We start from the raw sequence: 24,403 nt of genomic DNA, 5'->3' as shown, positions 1-24,403 counted from the left end.
AAAAATCTTCAATGAAATACTGGCAAGCCGATTGCAACAGCATATCAATAAGCTCATCCAACATGATCAAATAGGATTCATCCTGGTGATGCAAGGCTGGTTCAACATATGCAAGTCCATAAATGTAATTCACCACATAAACAGAACCAAAGACAAAAACCACATGATTATCTCAATTGATGCAGAGAAGGCCTTTGACAAAATTCAACAGCCCTTTATGCTAAAAACCCTCAATAAACTAGGTATTGATGGAACATATCTCAAAATAATAAAAGCTATTTACGACAAACCAACAGCCAATATCATACTGAATGGGCAAAAACTGGAAGCATTCCCTTTGAAATCTGGCACTAGACAAGGAGGCCCTCTCTCACCACTCCTATTCAATATAGTACTGGAAGTTCTAGCCAGAGCAATCAGGCAAGAAAAAGAAATAAAGGGTATTCAAATAGAAAAGGAGGAAATCAAATTGTCTCTATTTGCAGATGACATGACTGTATATCTAGAAGACCTCACATTGTATGTTTCACTTACAAAGTGCTCCTATTTCAATGACTAACCCTCGTATACCTGGTGACGGGATTTGGCTGTGCCCCTACCCAAGTCTCATCTTGAATTATAGCTCCCATAATTCCCACATATTGTAGGAGGGACCTGGTGGAAGATTACTGAACCATGGGGACAGTTGACCTCATACTATACTCCTGGTAGTGAATAAGTCTCACGATATCTGATGGTTTTACAAGTGGAAACCCCTTTCACTTGGTTCTCATTCTCTCTTGCCTACTGCCATGTAAGATGTGCCTTTCAACTTCTGCCAGGATTGTGAGGCCTCTGAGCCATGAGGAACGGTGAGGCCGTTTAACCTCTTTTTCTTGATAAATTCCCCAGGATCGGGCGTGTCTTTATCAGAACATGAGAAAGGACTCATACAGCAGGGAAGATATTTTTTCTTTTTAGGAAAAAGGTTAAAACTGTCTCTCAACATATAGCTAATGTGTCTGCACCACTTATGCAAATGCAATTTAAGAGGATAATTATTATGCTGAAACACATATTATGTGTAGTGTGTGCCAAGCACGTCACATGCATCATCCACATGAGCGGTCCCAAAGTCTGTAAGAGAAGATTCACACACTCATTTGACAGACGGATGACCTAAGGCTTAGAAAGTTGAGGGAATTTTCCCAAATATGTACACAGCAAGTGGTGGAGACAGGATTCAAATGTGAGTCAATGCAGCTTGGAGAATTTCCGTAATGGGTGGTAAAGGAAATACATTTTGCTTTCTAAACAGTCGTAATGCTTATTCTTTTATCTCTATGCTAACCATTTCACTTTTCGGCCTAAAATCTCCAGTGGTTCTAAATTGCATGGTTGTTTCCACAAGTTATTGACTAGGCACACTTTTTGGTAAAAAATGTGAGTACACAGCTGTAAAATATCTTTTGTGTTTACTCACAAATTTTATACACATTACTAAGAAATTAAGTACACCATAAAATACACACTGCTTGGAATTTAAGAGTAGAAGCCCGGTGCAGTGGCTCACGCCAGTAATCCCAGCACTTTGGGAGGCCAAAGTGGGCAGATCACGAGGTCAGGAGTTTAAGACCAGCCTGGCCAGCATAATGAAACTCCGTCTCTACCGAAAATATGAAAAATTAGCCGGCCTGGCGCTGTGTGCCTGTATTCCCAGCTACTCGGGAAGCTGAGGCAGGAGAATCACTTGAATTGGGATGCAGAGGTTGCAGTGAGCCAAGACTGTGCCACTGCATTCCAGCCTGGGCAACAGAGCGAGACTCTGTCTCAAACAAGCAAACAAACACAATTTAAGAATAGATACAAATGAGAGGACTGTACTGTTGAGATGTGGTTACTTGTTTTTCTTTATTATTATACTTTAAGTTCTGGGGTACATGTGCAGCTCTTACAGGATTGCTACACAGGTATACACAGGGCATGGTGGTTTGCTGCCTCCCTCCCCCTGTCACCTGTGTAAGGTATTTCTCCTAATGTTATCCCTCCACAATCCCTCCACCCCTTGCTATCACTCCCCTACCCACTCCAGCCAACAGGCCCCAGTGTGTAATGTTACCCTCCCTGTGTCCATGCATTCTCATTGTTCAATACACGCTTGTGAGCGAGAACATGCTGTGTCTGGTTTTCTGTTCTTCTGTCAGTTTGCTGAGAATGATAGTTTCCAGATTCAGCCATGTCCCTGTAATGGACATGAACTCATCCTTTGTTATGGCTGTGTAGTATTCCATGGTGTACATGTGCCACATTTTCTTTATACAGTCTATCAATGGTGGACATTTGGGTTGGTTTCAGGTCTTTGCTATTATAAATAGTGCTTCAGTGAACATACATGTGCATGTGTCTTTATAATAGGATGATTTATAATCCTTTGGGTATATACCCAGTAATGGGATTGCTGGGTCAAATGGTATTTCTATTTCTAGATCCTTGCGGAATCCCCACACTGTTTTCCACAACGGTTGAACTAATTTACACTCTCATCAACAGTATAAGAGTGTTCCTATTTCTCTCCATCCTCTCCAGCATGTGTTGTCTCTAGATTTTTTAATTATTAACATTCTAACTGGCATGAGGTTGTATCTCAATGTGGTTTTGATTTGCATTTCTGTAATGACCAGTGATGATGAGTATTTTTTCATATGTTTGTTGGCCACATAAATGTCTTCTTTTGAAAAGTGTCTGTTCATATGTTTTGCCCCCTTTTTGATGGGGTTGTTTGCTTGTTTTTCTCCTGCAAATTTTTTAAGTTCTTTGTAGATTCTGAATATTAGGTCTTTGTCAGATGGGTAGACTGCAAACATTTTTTCCCATTCTGTTGGTTGCCGGTTCACTCTAATTATTGTTTCCTTTTCTGTGCAGAAGCTCTTAGGTTTAATTATATCCCATTTGTCTATTTTGGCTTTTGTTGCCAATGCTTTTGGTGTTTTAGTCATGAAGTCCTTGCCTATGCCTACCTCCTGAATGGTATTGCTTATGTTTTCTTCTAGAGTTTTTATGGTATTAGGTCTTATGTCTAAATCTTTAATCCATCTGGAGTTAATTTTTATATAAGGTGTAAGGTAGGGTCCAGTTTCAGCTTTCTCCACATGGCTAGCCAGTTTTCCCAACAACATTTATTAAACAGGGAATCCTTTCCCCATTGCTTGCTTTTGTCCGGTTCATTAAAGATCAGATGGTCGCAGATGTGTGGCGTTGCCTCCAAGGTCTCTGTTCTGTTCCATTGGTCTATATCTCTGTTTTGGTGTTTTGATTACTGTAGCCTTGTAGTATAGTTTGAAGTCAGGTAGCATGATGCCTCCAGGTTTGTTCTTTTTGCTTAGGATTGTCTTGGTTATGCAGGCTCTTTTTTGTTTCCATATAAAGTTTAAGGTGTTTTTTTTTTTACAGTTTTGTGAAGGTCATTGGTAGCTTGATGGGGACAGCATTGAATCGATAAATTACTTTGGGCAGTATGGCCATTTTCACAATGAAAAGCTTCCAATGGTATTCATTAATGCTTATGAAATTTTATGAATTACCGATGACTTCACCAAAGTTTGTCTTCAAGTTTTGTGTGGTTTCTCGGTAAAAGCCATACTCATGGTCTCAGCCTCACACTGTAAAGTCAGCACCACGTTGCACAACCGTCCCTCACGACAAGGCTCATGGTTAATAGTGGTGGATGTGAATTCCTAATTCAAATAGTGCCTGACTCTTGTCAAATCTGATTAAACCATCTTTTTTTTTTTTCTTTTACTTTTTTATGAGACAGAGTCTCACTCTGTCACCAGGCTGGAGTGCAGTGGCGCAACCTCAGCTCACTGCAACCTCTGCCTCCTGGGTTCAAGCAATTCTGCCTCAGCCTCCCGAGTAGCTGAAATTACAGGCATGATCCACCACACCAAACTAATTATTGTATTTTTAGTGGAGATGGGGTTTCACCCTGTTGACCAGGATGGTCTCAATCTTTTGACTTTGTGATCCACCTGCCTCAGCCTCCCAAAGTGCTGGGAATACAGGCGTGAGCCACTGGGCCTGGCCCATCTTTTTTTTTTTTTTTTTTTTTTTTTCTTTTTTTGCTTGCTAATGTGGCTGGTAAAGTGCCTTAGTATAGTCTTCAGTACTATTTCACTTTGTAAGAGTTGCTTTAGTTTAAACAAGGTGATATTCTTGGCCAGGATCATGTCAACTACAAAACCCTACTATGTGCTAGAGTAGACAAATCAATGCTGACATACAGGAATGTCCACTTTTCCCAAAGGTCACCTATGACCATCTGAAATATTGAGGCAACTGGGAGTGGGTGTACCAACCTATATATTAAAATGAGCAAAGTGAGGGATTTTTCCTATTTAACTGAGACTTAAAATGAATAAAAATAAAAAAGTTCTAGTATTTTATTCCTGCATGCTGATGGCAGTTTTGGCATCTGTTGGGATGCACTCAACTCATTTTGGAGCCCAGGAAAAGTCTAAGCTATCTGTACCTCTAAGCTGCTACTTAGGACTCCTGGAAACCCCATGACTATGCTCCCAGCTACGTCTCTTGCCACCTTCTTCAACAGTCATTTGTAGCTTCCTGTGCTTACATACAACCTTTCAGGTCATGTCTGCACTCAAGCTGAGTCCCTTACCTAGAATATCCTTCCTTCCTATATTTTACTGTTACTCTAAAATTTCTAGATTATTCCTACTTACCCTGTAAAAGTCAGATTTTTAGTGACTGGAAGACATTTCTTCCATGTACTTGTGAGAATTAAGGGTCAATGTGTCCAATACTCATTCCTCAGGAGGTCTGCTTGAAAAGGACTTAACCTTGCAAGCTCAGGGGAGACAGTGGTGTTTCTCCATCAGGAACACTTAAGCAGCAAGTGAAGGGGGTGGATGGATGCGGAATGAGATGTGCACTTGACACTGTCGTCATGACTCATCCACAAAATCTGGAGTCCCTTACACGTGACATTTTCACACACAGAAGCCATGCATTTTTAAAGGTACTATATCTTTTAATAAAAGCTCTTTGGGCTTGGGAGAGGGTGTTGGATAACAGTATATATACAAACTTGTTTTAAAAGAAGAAAATTAATTGAGGCTAGCATACATTTTTCCATGCCATTTCCAACTTTAACAACATTGAAATTTGAGCCTATGCTTCCTTTAAATTCGGTCTGAAGTGCTCATGGAGTCACCTCTGGTCACTGGCAGTCATGTACAACTTAGGGATTAAGAGAGCTCTTTTTTGAAGACCCAGTGACCTTGACCATTTAGGGCATTTCCGATTATTCTAAGGCATATTTTTAAAAGTAGGGTTTTTTTTTTTTTTCCTACATGACTAGTTTTGTTAAACTTGTAATTTCTTTTCAACATAATTAAATTTCATACTGAAACAAGTTAAACTGCTTTTTATTGAAAGTCAGCTTTTGACAGAAGCATACTCCTCTCCAGAGAAACAGTTCTTCAAAACCTATGAATATGTAACACCAATGACTTCTAGCATTTTTAATTTTACAAATTCCCTTCTAATGGCTTTCATTGTCATTCATGGCATAAAAGAGGCGACAGAATAATACTTCATTGAAAGGTTTAATTGAAGTATAAATACATGTATGTCTTTTATGAAACAACCTCCAACTTAGCATTGCAAGTATAATACAAATAACTATTTTTAAATCAACAAAAATGATATATATTTATTGCATATAATGTTGTTTTGAAATATGTATCCTTTGTGGAATGGCTAAATTGAGACAATATGTGCATTACCTCACGTACTTATTGTTTTTGTGGCGACAACACTGATTATCTAGTCTTCAGTGATTTTCAAGAACGCAATACACTGTTATTAAATCTAGTCACCATATTGTGCAATAGATTTCTTTTTCCTCCTGACTCCCTGAAAGTTTGCTTTCTTTGACCAACACCTCCCCACCCACAGCCAGAACTTCCAGGCCCTGGCAACCAGCATTTTACCCTGTACTTCTATGATTTCAGCAGTTTTCGATTCCACATGTAACTGAAACTGTGCAGTATTTGTTTATCTGTGTCTGGTTCGTTTTATCTAATATTATTTCCTTCAGGTTCATGCATGTTGTCACAAATGACAGGATTTACTTCTTTTAAAAGGCGATATAGTATCTCATTTGTGTATAAATATAACACATGTTCTTTATTCATTCATCAATCAAGGTACACTTAGGCTGGTCCCCGTCTTGGCTACTGTGAATAGTGAGGCAAAGAACATGGGCGTGCAGACATCCCTTGACGTGCTGGCTTGCTTCCTTTGGATACATACCCAGAAGTGAGACCTCTGGGTCATATGGTGGTTCCATTTTTAATTTTTTGAGAAACTCTCATGCTTTTTTCCATAATGGTCATACCAATTTACATTCCCACCAACAGTGTACAAGGGTTCCCTTTTCTCCATATCCTCACCAGCACTTATTATCTCTTGCCCTTTTTTTTTTTTTTTTTCGAGATGAGGTCCAGCTGGAGATCATCTTTGCCCCATTGTTTCTTAATTAAAACGAATATAGTTACAAAAGTAATCTCAATTTCTTTTGAAGAAGGGATACAAGAGGATTCACACAGTAATTTTTCTTGGCCAAATTCAGCTTTCTCTTGGCCCCAGAATTATTTATTTTAGAATCCTACTTTGTGCCAGGAAAACCACAGGTAAACCTCAGCAGGAATTTTTTTGAAGACTCCTTCTCAAATTTAGCGATGTATCACCCATTTCTTCTTGCTTCAACTGGATTTCTAAATTAAAATCAGCTATCCACATCCAGATTTACTCTGCATCTTGAAGATATACAAACACTTTATTTACAGCACCTACATTTTTTGACTACAATAATAATGCAGCAGGCATTGCCAGCACTGAAAGAACAAGCTTACCAAGACTATAAAATAAGAAGTTCCCAGACACTGACTTTTCTAATTACAGAGGAAACAGGAATCACATATGTGTCAGAAGAAGGCATCAAAGCACATCTCCTGTCTAGGGATAAACAATATGGATACAATGGGCAGATGAGCCACGTGTGAACCTCTGTGCTAAAAACAGATCGGTGGGCCAGAGATTTCTACTCATACTTGTGACTGGCCCGAAAAAGGAAGCACAGCACACACGGCTTCTGCCTGCCTTGCGTTTGCTGCCTTATAAGAATTAAATCTTTTATTATTTTCCCGTACTTCTGTTGGATGTCATTATGGAGATACGTGTTTAAACAGCATTACCCACATAGGAAACTGCTTGTTCACATGTTGCCAGCTCTCTTCGTTATCATACTGGCAGCTTTTACATAAGCCAGCAGCTGAAATTTTTGGTAGCCTTATTTTTACACTTTTTTTTTTTGCTGTTGTTGTTTGCTTTTGATTAATGAATAAGAAGAGAAAACTCTGCTGTCTCGTCAACATATAACAAATTTATCCTGAGTTCATTACCGATTTTATTTTTTAGCTTGCCAGTTTCTTAATTCATGGCACCGACGTACAGAAGAAAGATTAGTTTATGTAAGATTAGAATGACATTTGGACATTTTTTCTCATGCAGATAGCAGTATAAAACATTTTAAATAGGAGCAACTGAGAGCTATTTTCTCCCTTCATTTGATATGCAGAACCATGCCCAAAGCAATCTTCCGTTCTCCAGCAGCTTCCACATCCAGTCAGTTTCTAGATTCAGCAGGGCATCAGCTTTCCCACAAATAGAGTTTAAGTTGATAGCAGGTAAACAGGGAACTGTGTGCAGCCTCCTATCTTGAATACAGTATGCACAGCAAAGCTTCTAAACATCTTCAAGGCAGCTTATTGTCTGCACTCTACAAAAGCTTTGGCGTTTCCCACTTCACAGCTTCAGCTTCGTCGTCAATTCAGCACTACAGGTGAGGTCGCAGCACCTCCGCACTGCAAGCGACGGCCTACAACATCTAGCTCTTCCCACCCATAGTTGATGCCAAAAATTTCTCTTTGAACATCCCTTTGCAGAGGGCTCATCTGTCTCCATTTACACACCTCTTAAAATGTAGATTTAAAATGTTACCATAGGCCTGTATTCCTTATAGACATTATCTGATCATTAGAAATGATCCTATGTTGGGCCAGAATTAGCCACTTGGTAATTTACACACGTTCAACCTAGATTGGTCCACAGGAGTCTGAGAGATGGAATGCACACATTTCTCTACAAGGGAACAACGTAGTGCTCTGCCAGCTACATCAGTCAACTGCTCCTGCCAGATCCCCCTTCTGCTTCAGGCTAAACACTGGCAGTGGAACATGTGAGTTGAAGACTTCTGAAGATTTCTTTCTTTTTTTTTTTTGGTTTCGTTTTGTTTTGTTTTTGAGATGGAGTCTTGCTCTGTTGCCCAGGCTAGAGTGCGATGGTGCGATCTCGGCTCACTGCAACCTCCTCCTCCTGAGTTCAAGCAATTCTCCTGTCTCAGCCTCCCAAATAGCTAGGATTACAGGTGTGTACCACCACACCTGGCTAAGTTTCATATTGTTAGTAGAGTTGGGTTTTCACCATGTTGACCAGGCTGGTTTTGAACTCCTGACCTCAAGTGATCTGCACTGCTTGGCCTCCCAATATGCTGGGAGACAGGCATGAGGCACCATGCCTGGCCGAAATGAAGATTTCTCGGCTTTGGACTTATAAGCAATACTGTGTTGAAGGGTGTCGTTTTGTGTTAGTGTTTAATTTAGTCTGAAGGAGACAAACCTTGCCATAACACTTAGCAAAAGAGGTTTTGAGAAGGAAAGAAATAGTACACAAAATAATTCAATAAATAAAAGGCTAAGAAATAGAAAAAGGACAAAAATGAGAATTTTGACGACTAATAAAGTAGACAAATCTTTGACACACTCGATCAAAAAGATAAATCAAACAAAATCATATGGCAAAAAAGAAATATCTACTGACAAAGCAGAGGTTTTCTGGAAAAGCTATTGTCTAATACGCCTAACATTCTAAACGACTTGATAAATTCCTGAGAATATTTTTGTAAAAAAAGCCAAAATTGGTACAGGAAAGAAATGCATAACTTGAATGAAAACGTGTATTTTTTAGCTAAAATAAAATAGTTAACAACAACAACAAAACAGGCTCAGAGGGTTTTATAAGTGAGTTCCTTCAAACTCTCAAGGAACACTCAAATTCCTTTATGTTTAACAAAGGGAAAAAGAAAAAAAAACCTGTTCAGTTTTGTTTTAATTAATTTCAAAGTAAAACAGGAGCAACAAAAGAAAATGAGGATGAAACTCCATTTCACTTATGAGTATATATATGAAAGAGATTCTGAATAATACCACATTATCAGGATTTATCTCAAGAATGCAAGGATGGTTTATCATCTGAAAAATCCCCATAAATGTAATTCAACATAGGAACAAACTGAAAGGGTAAAGCACTTACTATCTCTTATAAAATGGACACAGTGACTTAGTAATAGCCCACACCTTTAATAGTAAAGCAAACAGAAAACAACGGAGTAAATCAGGAATAGAAGTCCCTATCTTAAAAGGTTTAAATTTCTGGAGCACTCTTAGCTACATTTTAACTTTTGAAAACAAAAACAAAAACAAAAACAGAGGATGGTATCAATAAATAAACAAACTCCAGAGACAAGAAATTGAAACAAGCACTCAGAGGAATGCCAGGGCAGTGGACCACCTGAGCCCAAAAAGGCTCGTATTCACAATGAAGGGGCCTGGCCTAAAAGAGCAGGAGAGAGGAGCGGGCAGTGTTTATCATTGTCCCTTACGAGATGCTCAGTAAAATGCCTCTGCTTCTCTTCCTCACCTGTATGTAGCTGTGAGATCCTGGGAACTGTTCTTGAAAGAGCGTAAGATGCTCCAAGAGAGTCTGCCTTGGAGAACTGAAGCTGGGTCAAGAGGGCTAGTGGAGTACCCGGTGCTGGCAGCCCTGTACTGTGGATGTGAGGCCTGTCCACGAAGGGCTCAAAGCACTCTGAAACAGGAGAAGGCTTCTGCAGTGCGGCCATTAAGACCAGTATGGGAAGCCAGGCTGCCTGGGTTTGAACCTCAGCTCTACCACTTACTGCATGACTCAGTTTCTTTGTCTTGTGCCCTGCTCTCCCCATCTCCATCATGGGCTAATAACAGCATCTACTTCAAGGGTGGTTGGAAGGGTTGAATGAATTAATCCAGGTAAAACGTTAGAACAGTCTCTGTTCTTCCTCAAGGGACGTCTCCTGATGCCTGAACACACACACAGTCCACTGGTGTATTTCTGGTACAAGATTCTTGTGTATATACACCTACAAAATGCAACAGGGAATCTAGGTAACCTTCCAATCCTAATTAACATCTTGTTTGGTCTCACATATTAATAAACACGCAGGAACCATCAGATTTCAGAGGTAAGTAAATCACATGAAAAAGAAAAGCCAAAGATGCACGAAGAAGACAACTAACCCTGAAAACAAGTAGAAGGTAACTTTTAAAAATAAGTCATTTTTACACTTAGCAATGAAAGCGAAATCTACAAAAAAAAAAGTTTTGGAGATAAAAATAAAGCAGTAAGCGAATAAGAAATAGTTGATGGAAATTTAAAACATGATAGAAATGATCAAATTAATAGAAGGACTGTTTAATAGAAGGTCCATGAAAGAAGAGTAAGTCAAAGAACCAGTCATTCTCAGACTCTGATTACCAGGAGATTTGTTATTATTAAATAAATAAGAAGAATGCAATGCAGCCTGGGTCAGCAAGCCTGGTGTGGACTCCGGGATTCGGCATTTCTAACAAGCCCCCAGTGTGACACCAATGTTGCTGGTCCACGTTCCACACTTTCAGGGGTGGGAATTGAAAAAAATAAAGTCAAGAAATGTTTGAGGATTGAGAGAAAAAAGACAAAAATATACAATGAAAGAGAAAATTTTAAAATAAATGCAAAATTAAGAAGTAAAATAATTCTAACAGACATCCTCAAAGAAGATGGCAGAAATCAGAGAGGGGAGAATATAATTTTAAAAATAAGAATATTTTTCGGGCCATAAAGATAAAAGGAGTGGTTCTCCAATCTGGCCACATGCTCTGATTTTTGGTGTCATCAGATAATACAAATTCTTTGGCCATAATCTATGGAAGCACAGCCTATGTATCTATGGTTTTAAAAAATCACAAGGAAGTGAACAGCACTAATTACCCATTAGAGCAAAACAGCCCAAAGGGTATGCAGCTAAAAGAAGACAGAGCCCTTCTTGACATATTGTATGGCTCTTAACTGGAATAGATAATCTGAGAGGTATTACAAGAAATACAACACCTGAAACCTACAAATGAAACAAATGTCAGAATTGAAATCACCTTCTCAATAGCAGTGCCAAGTCTTAGAAGAGCAGTGCCTTCAAATTGGGAGAGAAATGCTATAAACACAGCCAAATCACAACAAAATAAAGAATGAAACTAACAGTTAATGCCTTCAAGGAGAAAGGAGATTCTACGAGAACAAATTCTGATTAAAATATATATATATATATATATATATATATATATATATATATATATATATATATATTTTTTACGATGGAATCTCGCTCTTGTTGTCCAGGCTGGAGTACAATGCTGTGATCTCAGCTCACTGCAACCTCCGCCTCCCGGGTTCAAGCAATTCTCCTGCCTCAGCCTCCCAAGAAGATGGGAATACTCATGCACACCACCAGCCGGCTAATTCTTGCACATTTAGTAGAGATAGGTTTTCACCATGCTGGCCAGGCTGGTCTCAAACTCCTGGCCTCAGGTGATCCGCCTGCTTAGCCTCCTAAAGTGCCGGAATTACAGGCACAAGCCACCATGCCCGGCCAAATATTATTAATTGTAACATAAAGGCATATGTTTCCTCCATCAATAAGAAAAATAAAAATCAATTTCTCTGAGATAAATAGAGCTGTAATAGTAAAGCATGTATCTGAACCAAATACGAAACAAAATAAAATATGGTAGGATTTTTAGTAACTGATATCTCCTATAAACTTTGAGGTTTGGAACATTATTAATGACTGGTACAGGCTGAGAAACATCTGAATATAATTTCTTTCTCATGGATCCAATCATCAGATATACTTTCTTGGCCACACAATACAATCTTATAAACTTTGTCAATGTGACTTTGTTAGTACATCTGACAGAACTCAGGAGGAGAGAAAAAAGTGGGTAGACTCATGATTAGTTGATAGGTTCCACCAAATTTTGTTGAATACATCAAAGTTAAAGTATATTGTTCAATGTAATAATGCACTTGATTATTATATGAAGAAATGAAGACCAAGTATAATCTAGCTCACCCCAGTGAACGTTCCAGGGAGGCAAGAACCATGTTTGTTTCCGCTTTCCAGCAGCTCCTGGAAGTATCGGTAGAAGGATGCATAAATTAACTAACAATAATTCAGAGAATGCTGAATTATTAGTTTTTCAAGGTGGGGGGTGAATTTGCATATTTTAATGTGGATAAATCAATGTCTAGCTCCTTGATGATGATAATCCCCAAGTGAACTCAGCAGAGAAACGTGTCCAAGTGACCAACTCTGGGGAACAGAACTGAAGGGGAGAGAGAGTGAATTTCTTTTTAAGTTTATGAAGAAAGCAGACAAGCATGTATTACATCATTACATCCATAATTAAAGATATTTTCAATGGTAATACAATCAAGCAGTTGAAACAACCTAAGCATGTCAACTCTATTACCATCTATTTTTAAAAGCATTTTGAATAATCTGCTTCTCTTATTTACTTCTTCATTTTACTTAGGAGGAGTGTAGTGTTTTCTATCTATCTAAGTTCTTCTGGGACTTTAGAAGATTTGCACAAGACAGTACTTTGGCTGCATAAAACAGTTTTTGCAAGTTCACGGAAAGGAAAACCATTCACATTCTAAGTAGAGCTCCACGCCTCTAACAGCCACCTTTCCCTGGCATATGTCTGACCTTGTACTGGGGATTGAACTAGAGTGATTTCTTGCATTACTCAGGACACAGGTATCACGATATCTGCACTCCAGTCTTGACTGACTAGCCCAGAAGGGGGAAAAGGCAATGTGAGGGGCTTGGTCTTGGTACCCAGCGCTGACTGTTCACTTTCCAGAATTCTTATGAGTAGGACAATTTCTCGATTCAAAAGCGTTTGCTCTTTCAGCACGCGTGAGGAGCTTGGTGTCACTCAGCTTCTCCATATTCCCCATGCACCAAGTGTCTCACTCAGAGGTGAGGGTTGTTTTAGCAAAAAAATTGGAACAGTTTTCATTTAAACAGTTTCTCACAACCCCTGTCAGGTGCAAATCTTGAGTGAGTACTGAGATTCCTTGATTAAAAATAAAAGGGTGAGGGCTGGGCTGAATGGCTCAGTCCTGTAATTCCAGCACTTTGGGAGGCCAAAGGGAGTGGATCACTCGATCACATCAAGTTCGAGACCAGCCAAGCCAACACGGAGAAACCCAGTGCTCACAAAAAATACAAAAATTAGCAGGTAATGGCGGCAGGTGCCTATAATCCCAGCTACTCAGGAGGCTGAGGCAGAAGAATGGCTTGAACCAGGGAGGTGGGGCTTGCAGTGAGCTGACATCGCACCTCTGCATACAGTCTGGGCAACAGAGTGAGACTCCGTCTCAAAATAAATAAATAAATAAAAAGTTGTGCCACATAGTGGTTAATTTACAAAGCAAATAACTAATCTTTTAAATGAGAGTGGACAGAACAGATGATAATTTTGGAGATGAAAACATGATCCAGTCAGCCACTTTGTAATGCTGACCAGGAGAGGTACACGCCTTTGCTAACATCTGCTGTTGTTACTGTTATAGTGCTAAGGTGTCTTCTCAACAACACTGTTCCCTTTTCTCTTAACCTGTTGCTGTGAACCAGGCTTTAGGCATAGGTGCATGTGAAGTTATCAGGAAAATCACTAAGATGTGAGTGTTTACCAGGGCAGGCAAACCCCAGATCCTAAGAATTTTGTTCAGCTTTTCCTTAAACATTTCCAATTTCTTACTCCCAAGTTTGTCAAAAAAAGATGTCAGTCTTTGACTTCTTGTCTAAATGAAAACTCCATAGAATCAAAGTTCCAAGACCAAAATTCATCTGCAAAGGAAAGAAGGAAGGAAGGAAGGAAGAGAAGAAGGAAGGAATTACATATCATGTATATCATGCTTAATGTTGAGAATATATGCAAATGGTTCCACATGTCAATGACAAACCAAAAGAGAGAAAGAGAAGCATGCCTGTGTTCCAGAGGACACAGCCCTTCACAGCCCTTTGAATCCATTCCTCTGGGAGCTTCTCCATGGAAGGACTGCTTCTTTTGCTTCTTTCAGTGACCTAGCCTCACTAAGTGCACTAGGAATCAACTCACTTCTCTAAATATTACCTCCAGATCATGTGTGTATTTACTGTAATCATGCATATTTCATCTGAACTAATTGTCAATAACCCTATCCTTAGAAAATTGCACATTTCGTGAAATGTCAGTGTTTCCTACCAACCACAGTAAAAACAATAACAAAAGCTGAAATAGCACAGGGATTCAAATCACAGACTATTTAAAACAGACAATTAGACTGGATTCTAAAGTTCTCTAACTACTGCATATGTAATATTAAAAAGCTCACTGAATTCCTGGTATGACAGGGGTTAAACATACAGCTAGCAGCCAGGAAAGATGCTGAGCACAGTGACAAAGAACAGCGAACAGAGGACATATTTCTGAAGGACAGGGATTTTCCCGCATTCACTATTGAGAAGTCAGTCTTCACCAGATGGTCCTCGGTAGGACTAGATAGATTTAATCAGCATTGCAGGAACAAACTCACTAAGCATAGTAGCAGTGACACAGGACAGGGGAGCCCCACCACTGGGGCTTAGCCAAGGAGGGTTCTTGACTTTGCCCAGGCAAGCCATTGGTGTTAAAAAGCAATGTATAAGGAAGCAGCCGTGTACAGCAGCAGCAGTGCTACCCCATAGGCAGTGTGCCAGGGTAGCAGCTCAGAGGCAGCATTGCAGCCATATTTATAGCCACCTTTAACTTTATGGGTAGATTATGCAGAAATTTCTAGAAAAGGGTCACCAGGTTGTTGCTGTGGAAAGGGGCAGAAACTACGGCAATGGTAAACTGACATGACACCCTGGTGGGTGTGTCATATGGAAAGCTGTTTCCAGCCCAGCCTTATTTTAGTTACTCCTCAATTTGGTCCAGTGCCTGAGCCCCACCTCCAGAGTCCAGTCCACCTTCTCCATGAGTAAGACAAAAAGTTGCAAGGTTATCAGAATACACAAAAAGAGATAAAAGCTGTATTCAGGAAGTAGACCCTTTATAAAATTCATTGGAGGATACAACTGACTTAGTAACAGCCAATGATGAAACACTGTATATGCAGAAATTCATGACTTTATACAAGTAATAATGAGTGGGGTCACAAGGCAGCCCTTACCAGAGCAGCGAGGAGCAGAGATGACAGAGACTGGCTATGGCTCCTTGGACCCTGGACAAGGGAAGGAGAGCTACAGATGAGTAAACAGAGTTGACTCCATGAGCTCAGTAGAAATAGGGTGGTTGTTTAGGTGTTTGTTTTCACCAGTTCTCAGTGAGAATTTAGGAATTAAAGTTAGCACTCCTCTGTTATTTATAGTCTGATACATTGATACAGGGGCTGTCTTGGTCAAGCTCTTCCTCTCCACAGATGCTATCCCTTAGACACTTTCCAACATCCAATAAGCACTTACACAAAGATGGCTTTTTATTCTATTTACCACCTTCTCAGCTGTTTATGAGTCAAACTGTTTCCTGGTGCTGCTGTTGTAGGTGTATATTGGACATTACTCAGGATCTGAAGCACATACAGTATCTCCAAGCTTAAATTAGGCACTGTTTCACTTGTCAAACTCAATTAACATCATATGCCAATTACATACCATGAATCATTTAGCAAACGCTGCCTAGAAATATTAACATAAATCCTATGTTAATACTTAACACTATGTTGAATTCTGCTCGGAAGTTCGTTGTTTGCAATAGTTTGAGTTTTAGTCAATTTCAAATTCTTTTGAATGAACTATGAGTGTGTACTATGGGATAAAAGAAATAAATTAATAGATTGATGTTTATGGTAATGTGGGTTCCCACTATGAGAAAAGGTAGATATGAATACTGAATGTGGAAAAATAGTGAATTCTATGGTATTCTTGATGTTATACAGATGAATTCATGAATGCATACACATACACATACTATCCTACCACATACTAAAATTGTCTAGAAGCAAAGACATCCGTAGTAATGGTTATGCCTACACCTAACAGCCAGATCCCAGTGTTTGGTAAATAGAAGATGAACCTGAAACTTGTGTGCCAAAAAGCAAGGACTCAAAGACCAATGTGGACATACCAAAACTATGTAGGAGCTGATTTAAAAGAGTTCATTCTGCTCAAACTCTTCTTTAAAGAAGAATGCTAAATGGTAAATGTAAACAAAAAATAGAATTATAAATCTTTATGTTTTTGGAAACCAGAAATGCAATTTTTTTTTGGTGAGAAATATAAATGAATCCTTAAAAAGACTGTTGCAGAACAGGATACTGACATGGTCTCAAAGCAGTACCCACCTCTTAGTTACTAACTGCATAAGGGAAAGGCAGCCTTGAAACAGAAGTGACTGACTACACTTTGAGTATGAAACTCACAAGGGAGAGACTTCATCAGGTATGAAGCTAGCGGAGAGCACAAACGCCACTGGATGAGCTGATGTTCTGTGCTGCTGATGGGATGTAATGCAAAGTACACACCCTTTAGGAAACGGTCTTGCCACACACACTTCACCTGAGGAAAACAGCAGGAGAAATCCTGATGGTGGGACATCCCAAAAAAGGACTGGCCTGACGTCTTTAAGTATAAAGTGGCAGGAATTTGTCTTAGGTTTGAAGCTTGAGAGACATGACATGAGCTGACATGACCAGACAGCCAGATACAAGGTGTGGGTTTTGCCTCGACCTGGAGAAGGAAAACAGAAGTCCACAGAAGATGCTCGGAAGGTGGGTAAAAAGATGTGCACAAGAACTTCCCATGAAATAATATCACCAAGTCAATGTGAAGGCACGGTGATGTGACAGATGACTTTGCACTTAAGAGATGCATGCTACGACTTTCAAACAAATCCACCAAACACACACACACACACACACACACACTCACATACATGCACACAGGTAGCACGTTTTGTGTGAATGGTTGAATGTGGGATGTGTGTAGCGTGGGTATTTGTGCGTGAGAAGCATGCAAGTGGGTCAAAATACAAAGAACTGGTGCACAGAGTAAATGACGGTTGTACTGCACTAGACTTTCAAGTTTTCTGCAGTCTCACAATTAAAAGAAGAAAGTTGGAGAAAAAATTTCCTGGAGAGAGAAAGAAACAAACCAAGCAGAAGTTTCTGATGATTGAAGTAAATCTTTCTTCAGTATGCCAAGCCTCCGAGCAGCTGGATTTTTCACATTTCATTTTGTTGCCCTGGGGCCTCCTCGTCTTACTTCCGTAACTCAACAGAATTCTACCACCAATTGTTGAATCCAAAGTTTCTTTCCAATATCTCTGAAAGCAGAAACTGTGTTCCAGATGCAGAGAAACACAATGAGCTACTGAAGTCATCCAGAATATCAGTAGCCAAGACATGATCAGAGAGGCCGATGAATCTAAGGCAGTTTTCTGATTTTTAAGCCAGATTGTTTATCTCCATTCTCCATTCAACACTTTCAATACTTCTATCTACAAACACATTGGACTAATACAGAGAGCATATTTTCACACTGGAAAATTTGAATAGGATTGTGAGAACTTCAATGCTATTTGCAACCTTCAAACAGCACTTGACACTCAAAATCCATTTGTATTGTGGTAACATTCTTAAAGACAAGCCCTATTCACGTGGAAAATGATGTACCAGTCTCAAATTTTTTTGAAAGGATTTGCTATGAAACAGATAACCTTTACAGGTATTCATGACTATACAAATTACTAGGGCTTTTTTTTTTTTTTTTTTTTTTACACAGAATATCTAAGTTTCTCATACCATGTTGAAGAGTCTCATTAAAATACCACGCTTAGAAAGATAAAATAACACAAAAAGTCACAAAAAATTGAAGTTTACTTTTGCCTTATTTGGTCCAACACAGTTTCTTCTAGAAGTCTTTGTCATCACAAAAATATAAGGCTTCCTTTGGATATGCACTCCCCAACCTGAATTGCAAGTACCTTGAGGATAATAATTAGGTCTTCCATCACACTTTAGATAATGTCCTAGGCCGGGTGCAGTGGCTCATGTCTATAATCCCAGCACTCTGGGAGTCTAAGGCAGGAGGATCGCTTGAGCCCAGGAGTTCAAGACCAGCCTCAGAAACATAGTGGGACCCCATCTTTACAAATTTTTCTTAAAAAATAGCTGAGTATTGTGGTATATACCTGTGGTGCCAGCTACTCAGGAGGCTGAGGTGGGGAGGTCAAGGCTGCAGTGAGCCACGTTCGTGCCACTGCGCTCCAGCCTGCACAACAGAGCAAGAGCCCATCTCAAAGAAAAGAACAGAAAACATAATGCCCTGCATATATCTTTCTCTCAGAGAACTGAGTAACTGATTTCATCATTTAAAACAAATGTAATATTTTCATTTTCATGAAAACAGGCTTAAAGTTAATGTTACCCAAATTCTACAGAAATTTTGAACAAATAATCTGATATCAACCTATAAAAGAATGAGATGAAGCTGTGCCTTATGTAGCTGATCATTTCTGTGTATGAAGCCATATGCAATATCATGTCTTTGCTAGGCAGAGGCTACTCTTAGAAAGACCCGATCTAAAGGAATGCTCAAAGGTCATCAAACATGATTACATTCTGCTGCACACTGTAAAATTCATCCAAGTGTAAATGTTTATTGAACAAATTATGAATGATTCATTCATGGCAGATTTTTCATTACAAGGTAATGTCTCCTTTCCCATAAAGTCAACATTATGATCCAGGATGCCAGTTATTAGAATTTATGCTATTAAACAGATATGAAAAGAGAATCTTCTCAAGTGCCTCACATCAGTTAAATTACCCTCCATCCGTTGGTAAATAAGCAGGGCATTCAATGAGGGGAGAAGGGTGTGTGTGTGTGTAGTACATGTGTTACATGATTTGCAAGAGTTACGCTCATGGATATGTATATATGTACACAATTTTCATCTCTGATCTTTCATTTATGTCTGAAAGTCAAATACTATTCCTGTTGCTTGAAGTATTGGACTCTAAATTACCCCAGGACTGGTATCTACCAATGCAGTCTTTATTGAAAAGTCAAATGAGATTTTAAAATATTTCCCAAGTGAGAGGGGAGCATCACACACTGTGGACAGTAGTTGGGCGGGGGGTGGTCGGGGAGGGACAGCCGTGTGGGGAGGGATAATGAGGGGAGAAATAACAGATATAGGTGGTGGGGGGGAGCAAGGCAGCAAAACCATCTTGCCATGTATGTACCGATGCAACAATCCTGCACGATCTGCACATGTACCCCAGAACCTTAAGTACAATTAAAAAAAAAAATTTCCCAAGTGATCTGAGAGATGACTTTGAGAGAAGGAAAGCAAGGTGTGTTTGTCATGAGATTTGTTCAAATTAGGGGACTTGAGTGGTCAGGGGACCACATAAGCCCATGACAAAATCAGCAGGCAGGAGCCCATATGGGTCAAGATGGCCTCTGGAGCTAGATAAAAGTAGACGTCTGAAGTAGACCCCCTACTTTCAGCTGTGACTGGTAGCAGAATAATCTTGCTAAGGCCAAATATCTTTTGGTGCTGCACACATCAATCGTGCTAGCTAAGAAGATTTATCTGAGTTATCCATTTATTTTAGAGTTTAAAAATTCTCCACAGCATCTTTTTTCCACTAGGAATTCAGAGATGTTTTACTTCCTGTCTCTATAAAAAGCTACCTCAAAATTTACAGGGCCACTGCCCACTCTTCATACTTTAAAAGATATAGATAGGAATTCAGAAGAATAAGAATCCCTCTTTATTTGTAGATCAAATTTACCCTTCAGCAAACTTCATGGCCTGAAGCATGACCCTTGAGCAGGGGGTACAGATATGCAATCAGTAAAAATCACCAATATTTCAATTTACTTGATTTAACCAGCTTTTAAATCAATTCCAAGGGGTATAATTTGATTACTAAACTGCAGGCCAAATAAGGATCTCATAAATGTGACTTAAATTTAATTGAATCTATGGAAAAGTCAACAAGCAATCCATTGATCACAACATGCAAACAATTCCTACTCGAGTGACCCAGATCTCACTGGCTTAGTGGCAGTTTGAGTTTCAATTGCTGATCAGTTTCTGCATCATGATTCTAGCATGAAACAGCTCTGAGAAAGGGAAGATATCATAAAGATGTGTGTAAGAAAAAGAAGATGGCTGAACCCTGGCCCCAGTGGCTTTTTGTAATACCGTCTTCATTCTGCTACAGTCTAATCTGATAACCATTTACTGTGTCTTAAGGGATGAGAGCACATGTGTTCGTTGGATCCTGTATATATTCATGCTGTACCTTTAGACTGAGCATGTACTGTGTGCCTGACGCTACTGTAAGTCACTACAGGTTCGGAGATAAAACAAATAGTTCCATGTAAGGTGCCCACGGTCTAGCCAGGTAGAGAATATGAAATGTAGAACAGCAATATACTACAATAAGTGAAATTGCAGAGACAAGTACAGGCATTAAAGGCATTTAGAGGGGGTGGAAAATATAGGGGAGTTTTGAGTTGAGTGATGAAATTGAAATGTGGGCAAATATTGGAAGGGAATGCTTTGCACCAGACTGCAAAGATCAAAGAATAACAAATCAAGGGATGGGTGCTTTAGTCTGCCTATATTGCAGAGGGTCTGAATTTTTAACTGAATGACAGCATCCATTCCAAAGTTCACAAGACAATAGGATAGAAGGCAGAGTTTCAGCTCAATGAAGTATGCTTTATCAAACCGTCCGGGATAGTTTCTCAGTAACACACAAAAATGTAAATCACTGTGGGAAAGCAGCTATACTTCACGATGACATGAAAACTACTTTAAATCATAAATACAAAGCAGGCAAAGAAAAAGCTGCTTAAAGTGGGAAGGAAGAGAAGGTGGGGTTTAAAATAGATAATGAAGAATGATTTTGAATCTCGTTATGTTGGCACGTAGATAGATGGTTTAGCATCAGACAATTCTGGAGAAAGTTATGTGATTCCAAGTAGGAGTCACGTTCACGATGAAACACCCAAGCAGCCTGACATATGCTTGTCATCTACTAGGCATAGGCTTTCGCCTGAGGGCCTCAGCTTGGGTGAGGCTTAATCACAGACCCCACGCTGCGGCCCTTTCCCTGCTCTCTGGCCGTGTGAACTATAGTAAAAGTGAAATTGAATGAGACTGCGAGAAAGACCTATGCATTTCCAAGCCAAGTCTCCTTCAGCAGGCGGGGAGAACTGGGGTGAAGGTACAGACCACGTCCCTGTAAAGGCTGCTCAGTGCCTCCTATGCTCTGATTGGCTCTTGAGATTGTGTCAGCACCTGCTGATTTCCTTCTCCACTGCAGCTGGATTCATTCACAGTAATGCAGTTCTGCATGGACAATGGTCTCAGGACTGAATCCCAACACAGGCTCCAGGCTCCATCCTTTCTAGAGCCAGGCTGGAGGACAAGCCTATTACCTCTACGTGCGGAGAGAAACATCGGAGTGGATGCACTGATTTCTTTCCTCTGCAAACATAGTGAAATCTCACCTTATGGAAAGGTAATACCTAAGGGTCAGGAGCCATTTTACTTTGCTATAGAGAATATACTCATTATTTTTAATTTTTGTATCAACTGATGAAAATCAAATATTTAAAAACAGACATTTTCGGGCTGGGAGCAGTGGGTCACTCCTGTAATCCCAGCACTTTCGGAGGCAGAGGTGGGTGGATCACCTGAAGTCAGGAGTTCATGACCAGCCTGGCCAACATGGGGAAACCCTGTCTCTACTAAAAATAGAGAATTAGCCAGACGTGGTGGCACACACCTGTAATCATAGCTACTTGGGAGGCTGAGGCAGGAGAATCGCTTGAACCTGGAAGCGGGCACTTGTAGTGAGCCAAGAGTGTGCCATTGCACTTCAGCCTGGGTGACAAGAGATTCCAGAAGGTTCAGAAACACATCATCCCTTGGTTGTTTTTCTAGTTCCTGAAAATGTAATTAGAATTGACATTTTCAGCAGCTGGCAGATTTCCTGCATGTCTCTCTGCCCCCTGGCGTGAGCAATATTAAACGAGGGGCACAAAGTTTCTAAAGTATCACCTCCCTACAGAGGATATTAATATTGCTGGGAAAAGGCAACACTGAATATCTGTCAAAGATTTGAAAAAGAAAAGACTCGTCTACATACTCATTTAACTCATCTGCTGGCCCATGCACAAAGGAGTTAGACATAGAGAATAATTATGAATGACCATACATCTATTTAGGTTGTGGTTGCAACTGCAGCTCCTCTTCCAGATACAATATTTTCACTGGAACAAATAAACACAGCTCCCGGCATCTGGCAGTTTACACCTTTTGATGAGGCTAATTAATTTATACCAACTTTTGAGGACCACCAAAGCCATTTGCTTTTACTTGGTTGGGTCTACACAGCACCTTCACTTTTCTCTGGGCAATGTCAACTCTCCTGCTGTTTGTCCTGAAACGGTTGCAGAAATGTTGGTCGTGTTTACCTCAAACTAACTATACTGACAACATGTACTGCACAGATGAGCAGAAAATATCAAATATCTTAAATGTCTGAATAATGAAGATATATGCCAACTGGTGAAAAATACAGCCAAAGAAAATTTGGAGACCATCAGTTTAATGAAGTTCTTGGGGTTGAATGGTTCTGAGCATGTCAGGATATACCTTCCAAATTAAAAGGTGAGTTTCTAACTTGCAACCTGCTTACCACTAAAAAAGAAAGACAGTATTTGATGGGCCTCTGGGTTTATACGTCACTTGTATTTCTTTCACCTATCTATCAAGAAATTAGTAAGACTACCAGTTTTGATTGGCGTCTTGAGCAAGAGAAGGCTGCTGCAGATTCAGATGGCAGTGCAAGCTGCTTTGCTAATTGGGCCTTCTGACCCAACAGGTACAATTATATGTCAATGTCTATGAGAAACAGAGGTTCTGTTGTGGTGAGCTGCTGGGTCCGGATACAGACTTAACACCTAACTCTATGATCATAAGGAGACCGTGCAATATGGGGTGGCCGTGAGGAAGTGGATGACAGCTGAACTGCTGCATCTCTGCTGGCTCAGCTCATACCTGTGGATGCCTAGGAGAGAAGAGTGTTGACCAAAATTACATAGGAATAAAAAACCTCAGGGCTTATTTACAGATGATGTAGTACGATACACTGTCATTAAAACACTGGTTGATATAGCGTGTGGTTATTTACTTGGTCAAGACTGAGAAAGAAGTATAGGAAACAATGACTATTTGGTGATCAGTAAGGGTTTGGTTGGATACTAAGGGGCTTAGAAAGAATGAGAATAGAAGGCTGAACACAAAGTGTTCTTACTGAATCCTCAAAACTGGGTGTTGAGTATAAAGGTATCTGCACTCCATAGAAATGCTCACTAATGGGGGTTCACTGCAGAGGAGGCTCTCATTAATCAGGCCAACAAGACAACTGCCCTGTGAATGTCAGGGAGCCTCTTTACCCGGCCTCTCCTATGTACCGGATGAACCCCATGGCAAAGACAGAGCTATGTGTGGGCAGCAGGCAACTTCCTCTCGCCAAGGCTGGTCTGCTACCGACACTCCTGTGTGCTCATCTCCTGCAGCAGACACAAATGCTCAGCATGGAACAGGGCACAGTTCTAACAGGGGCCCGTTAGGAGTGGGCGGATTACTTTGGACCCTCACATTATGCAGGAGGCAACAAACTGTCCTCGCTGGAAAAGACATTTATTTTGGGTATGGATTCACCATTCCTGCCTGCCTTGTCTCTAAAAATATCTCTGTCCATAGGCTTATAAAATGTCCTAGTCATGATATGGTGCTCACAAACATGCTTCAGAACAATGAACTCATTTCACTACAAAGGAAGTATGGCAATGAGATCACGTCCATGGGCTTTTCTCATATTATCAAGTATCTCGGAAGTAGCTGGCCTGAGGGACTGCTGACTGACCTAGAACAGCCTGAGTTGTGATGTCCATAGGTGATAACATCTGGATAGCCTGGGGCTCTATCTGACTGATCTATCTATCTATCTATCTATCTATCTATCTATCTGTCTGTCTGTCTGTCTATCTATCTATGATATACATTTGAGCTCTTATATATAC

At 40.0% G+C, this 24,403-nt stretch overlaps 1 protein-coding gene across 4 annotated transcripts in view; it reads right to left on the bottom strand.

Moving 5' to 3' along the window:
* PRKN (parkin RBR E3 ubiquitin protein ligase) overlaps positions 1 to 24,403 on the bottom strand; it is a 1,400,491-nt gene that overhangs the window by 766,636 nt on the left and 609,452 nt on the right. The window lies entirely within an intron of this gene.

Source organism: Saimiri boliviensis, chromosome 4, assembly GCF_048565385.1.
Source record: "Saimiri boliviensis isolate mSaiBol1 chromosome 4, mSaiBol1.pri, whole genome shotgun sequence".
NCBI lineage: Eukaryota > Metazoa > Chordata > Mammalia > Primates > Cebidae > Saimiri > Saimiri boliviensis.
This window is presented reverse-complemented; position numbering and strand designations above follow the sequence as displayed.